The sequence below is a fragment of the Spea bombifrons genome, chromosome 12 (genome assembly GCF_027358695.1).
Source record: "Spea bombifrons isolate aSpeBom1 chromosome 12, aSpeBom1.2.pri, whole genome shotgun sequence".
Lineage (NCBI taxonomy): Eukaryota > Metazoa > Chordata > Amphibia > Anura > Pelobatidae > Spea > Spea bombifrons.
The window spans coordinates 22,863,064-22,869,063 of NC_071098.1; the positions used below are offsets into that span (position 1 = coordinate 22,863,064).

Below are 6,000 nucleotides of genomic sequence, written 5' to 3' on the forward strand. Positions count from 1 at the left end.
CTAGTTAAATTCATTCATGCGTTTCTACAAAACTCTGGCCCAATACCTGCAGCAGGACAAGGCTGATGTTTATTGGAGAATTCAGGACCAAAGGAATAGTGGAACACATTATTTGGATCGCTTGCCCTGTAGGCAAATTGTAACAAATGAAAGGTATGTTTACCCATCACTGAGCTGTCAATCATGGATCTTTCGCTATATCCCGCCTGACAATCGCTTATCTTACAAAACGCCAGTGTATCTGATTTTGGGCATAAGCCAAATGTGCCCTTTTGCATTAAGCCATTCAGATAAATATACAAGAGCAGTTAAAAATAACCAGTGCCATGATAAAAGCCTTATAAAATAAAAATATTATATAGTCTGCAATTTCTTGTATAGAAAGATACAATTTATGGTTATTTAAGAAATAGCGCATGTGCTCTTGATGTCATGATTATCATTTCTGATGCAATATACTCTTGCATTTAACAGTAGCAGAAATGTCTTTTTTTTATTATGTTTCTGTGAGGTCACAAAGGGCAGGGTGTAATAATAAAAGACATAGTTCATGTGTTTATGGTGTGGTGGCTACTAATGTTTAACCCCTTAATGACAAAGCCCGTACATGTACGGGCTGAAAATGCATTGTTTTTAATGGGTTTTGGGACCGCCGATTTTCCTTAAGGGGTTAATATCTGTGCTAGAGGACTTCCACTATTAACACGTGACGGTACAAATTATTAAAGGTTCATGACGTCCTTCCTTTCACACCTGAAAATGTGCAAACCCACAATAATTGTTTAAGAACATAAATCTAAACTTAGGGGGTGCCAAATGGTATCGCGGTTAGTAGGTTTTTTTTTTCTACCAGGTAAAAAATATGCATAGTAGTACTTTCATATGCATTTTTAATGTTTGTGCCAAAGACTTTTCCTTTCATTTTTTGGTTTGTTTATTTTGGACTGAACAGACAAAGAGTAATTTAGCATTTCTAAGACTAAGATATTCTTTTGAAAATTTCAGAAAAAGGCATAAACACATTGCACCATTGGACCAGGCGCTCTATGCCACTCAACACATACACTATATATATATATATAGATATATATATATATATATATCTATATATACATATACACACACACAAATATATGGATATGTATGAATACACCTGTCAGAGTCTAGAGACATGTGGATATATTGGTTTGCGTCCTGACCAACTTACAACCGTTTTCTCCAAAATAGCTGGTTAGACGTCTAGTAAAGATGCCTAAATTGGTGCACTTGGGTATCTATTTTATAACCCCTTAAGGACAATGGGCGGTCCCTAAACCTATTGAAAAGATGCATTTTGAGCCCGTACATGTACGGGCTTTGTCATTAAGGGGTTAATTTACGAATCTGTTGCTCGTTGTTATTGATAAGCTAAACCAAAGGCCATTTTTAAAGCTTCTCTGGTCATTACCATCAATTACAATTGAATTGTAATATTCTCATCATATACCGTGCACAGTACAGTTGACGAAGTTTATCCTCACTGGACACCAACCAGTATCCATGGCTAAGCATGCGGAAGTCCGTGACGTCTATGAGGCATTTTTTCTTATTTCCTCAAAAGAAAGCCTTATACAAATCACAATGGGTTACATGAAATTCATAAAGATAAGTAGAGAATATAATTTAAATGAAAACACCAATAATCCAATCCTAATAATATTTACTAATCTTTATCAACTGAGTTCAGAGTTCACTGAACACCATAGTATAAAAGTTGTTGAAGATGTACATAGAAGAGTTAAACATGACAAGGTACACATAATATTTCATTGGTTACACCGAAAGTTATATAAAGTGAAATAAAGCATTGTGACATCATAAGAAAACAATATGACATAATCTGTGTTTGTTACGATGTAGCCCCAGATTAGGGTTGTAATGGGGTCATGTAATGAGAATGGGATGTGAGTGTGTAAATTTAACCCATGAAATAAAACAGTCCTTGTGCTTTACAAATTCAAAGCACTTTATTACCCCCCCCCCCCCCCTTATGGAAGCTGGGAGGGGTTGGCTGGTACTATTCAGTCCAGGGCCAAGCTTAGTAAAGAGGCTTATTAATTAAGTGAAAAAAACACATTTTGCCAACAACACATTCAGTGTGTGCTATCTGTTTGCCTAAAACTGATAAAGACTGCATGAAAATGGAGCACATAATGGATCCAGTCATGGTATTAATGGGTAGATGAAGTCCATTGATTGATGGATGATGTCCTTGTTACTGTAGACAGCCTGGTGTAGATCTACATGTAAAACAGAAGCAAAACGCTTCAGGCAATGGGCCAAATGTTTTAAATAAGAGCAGTTCAGGCTCTCCCCTTTGCTATTCCTCCCTTGAAAGCTGCCAAGCTCCGGTCTGTAAGGGCCGATGTTACTCACTCTATTTTAGAGCAGCTAATCACGAAAACCTGTGAACGTATTCCCAATATGAAGCTAAAGCCCGTGCGACTCAGATGGGGCAAACATTCCTGCCCGTTTCATTTTCTGACCGCATTCTACAAGCGAGCCTCAGACTCCTTTCCCATTCAGGTGATGCAATCGCAAAGTAGCGTTGAATGGGAAAGCTTTTCGCTGAATAACCTGTGTTCACTGGAGTGGCTACTGAATCGAATCTCTATTTTTTTCCTCGGTAAATAACCATTGGCTAACAATAAGCCACACATACTCTAAAAGCCTTCCCTTCGCAAATCTATTGCCAGTCTAGCGTGTTGACAATGTTTAACCCCTTAATGACAAAGCCCGTACAAAATGCATTGTTTTCAATGGGTTTAGGGACCACCCATTGTCCTTAAGGGGTTAATATACTGCAACGGTCTAGCTATGTAAACCCCCATCGCCAAGATGTATGCAGTATTCTTCAACACGATTATTCTACAATCCCAAATGAGTTATTACGAGCCTTAATAAACATTTGGCCATTGAGATTTTCATATTGACACAAAGTGGTGTCTACTAACAGGTGATTCTATAGAGCTTCAGTTATAAGATGGTGAATAAGGATCATTATAATATATAGAATATATTAGACTATCTGGGTGAAACTTTTTGGGTACAACTACCTGACATACGTAATGATGCGATTGATATAACCGGTCCACAAGTAAGGCGTTTGAGAGCAATAAACTATATAAATATGACGCTTGCACTGGATTACAAAGCATGGCCACCCATTATATGACGTCTATACATCATGAAATGTTAAGTGTGGAATTGTCGATATAGAAAATACTTAATCTGTGTCTTGTAAACGTAAACTCAGATGGTTCCAATATTGAAGATAATTAAAGATAAAATATGTAACAAAATATTAAATGGGTTGGGATATTATAATTATAGATGTAGAAGTATTGTCCAGCTTCATGGTATGACAGAATGCCAATTAAATGCAGTACTTTTTTATCAATAATAACATAATAAATATTCTGGGCTTTCCTAATATCAACGGAACATATAACACCATGAAAATATATGACCTTAATTATTGTTGGCAACCAAAGAGGACTGCAATGCATCTTAAAGCCGCTAGCCTTCCCAACATTACAAAAAAAGTTAATCGCTTAGGATTTTTGGATCTTCAAGAACAAAATTGATATGGAAGTTGGGTATCAAAGAACGATATCATTTATTCCATAAAGTTCATCTGATGACACCAAATGACATCATAAGTCATGGTAAAAAGGTGAAGTTGCAATAAAGGCCAAGAAAAAAAATCACAGAAGCACATTGTGAGACTATTCAACAAGTACGATTCAAATGAACCCTTTTTATGAACATCACAAGAAACTATTTATTAAGCTGTGATGTATAGCAGCAGGATTTTGAACTATCAAGCATGCTTTGAAATATATTTGAAACATTACATCATTTACACCACTTAGCATACTTCCCAATCTAAGCCCCTCAATGAGCCTCAATCCACACACACACACACACACACACACACACACACACACACACACACACACACACACACACACACACACATATATAATTCTAGGTACGTATTTTTAATGCATTTTATGTCAATATACAACACGGTTAGCTTGATATTTCATGACGCCCATGACAGATAAGAACATGTAGAGCAGCAAACTGAATATAGAGCTCTAATTGGTAATGTGCAGTCGCCTAGAGAGCAAGAGCACATCTCGCCAACAGCACCAGAAAACCCCACTAGGTACGTTGACATTTGTACCTTTCCGACCCATAGGCTACTGATCAGCGGCCACCTTTCCCGTGCCTGCGGCGCTGCTGGACAGGGCACTTCACGTGTATATTGCATTTCATGATAAAGATCATGTTACATTTTAAACTGATAGGGAGGAGGGAAAAGGACCACGGAAATCAAACAATGCCTCTTCCTGAGCCCTTTCCCTTTCTAGGAGACATCCACATCTAAGAAACATATATATGGACACTGATGGGAACACAAAGTATGGCCATTCCTACTGCATACAGCTCTAATCTAGTACCTGATAGCACTATGCACAATATATCTATGGCGATATATATATATATATATATATATATATATATATATATATATATATATATATATATACTACAGACACGTATCCATGCGTATATGTTTGCATATACTATACATACTATGTAACGCATATATATATATATATATGTATATATACATGCATGTTATACCCATACATACAGACATACATTTCATTGCATATTATATACTGTCACTCCCTTCAATTAAAAAAAAAAACAAATAGATAATCCAGAACCACATGTTATACGAAGCAGCAAGTCAGTCTAATAACACATTCCATTTAATTCTGAATAACTGAAAATACCATCCATTAGAACAATTATATATATATATATATATATATATATATATATATATATATACAATATGTATCCATCACACAGACTGAAACGCATATTCTGTTCTCCCTTTTGTTAGTATTTTGCAATTCCTTTGGAAATTCAGATGATGCTAATTGCAAAACAGCAAGTGAGTATCTGTTGCATTTTCCACAATCATTTCCCCTTTTTTTATTTTTTGTTTAGGAAAAACAACAACACATTGTTGCTGTAGATACATATTTCAATTACTACATATAGAACAATCTATTAATGTATACATACATCTTATAGAATATATTACTACCAATGATATCATTTATCTATGGTTGTTCTACTTAGGAAAGCAGACCCAGTAGCTACCATGATGTTGAAATTAGCATCTTACCTTTGATGAGGATGTATGCTTTTGTATGTATATATATATAGATCTATATATATATATGTGACCATCAGAGGATGCCTGTGAAATCCCTGTATGCAGTAGCTTCTCTGTTCCCCATGCCCTGGAAGATTCTGTGCAATGGCGTTTATTTTAAGAGGGTATATTTTGCAGAAAAGGAGAAAGACTTCAGCATCCTGTTATTATGTCACTGGGAGAAACCACTGTGAAAAAAAAAGTACAAGAGAGAAAAAGGGGAGAGATGGAGAGAGAGGAGAAAAAAAAAGCAGAGAGCAAGTACACAGCATTGGGATTGGAGGGGGAGGGAGAGAAAGATGCAGAAAGGAAGAGTGGGCAAAAGATACATGAAAGGCTAAATGTATAGAGCTAAGGAATAGGGATCAGGGTTTATTTGGGAAATGGGGAGGAATAAACACTGATACTTGGAGGCAAGGTGAGAAAATGACAGTATTAATACTGAACTGTCCTGTGGATGGGGAATAGGACATAAATAGTGGAGATGAAGCAGTGTTTAATTGTATAGTTTATATGATTCAAGAATACAATGGAAAAATATAGAGTAAAGGAGGGAGCAGTTAAGGGAGGGTGCATTAGAGATGCTGGGCTAAGCTAAAGGGAATATAACGGTAGGGAAGCAAATGGAAAATGAAATCGGTGCATTATATACAGAAGAAAGCAATTGTGTGAATGTAATAAAGAAGAAAGGACCGTTCCTTCTTTATTCTGTTTATCAT

The 6,000-nt window shown here is 36.2% G+C and overlaps 1 protein-coding gene across 1 annotated transcript in view; it reads right to left on the reverse strand.

Moving 5' to 3' along the window:
- The window catches only part of CACNG8 (calcium voltage-gated channel auxiliary subunit gamma 8), a 28,072-nt gene extending 22,671 nt beyond the window's left edge, over nt 1-5,401 (reverse strand). Inside the window, exon 1 of the mRNA XM_053452418.1 lies at nt 5,252-5,401. The gene's annotated coding sequence lies outside the window, so the exon portion shown is untranslated. The remainder of the gene's footprint in view (nt 1-5,251) is intronic.
- Between the last annotated feature and the right edge of the window lie 599 nt (nt 5,402-6,000).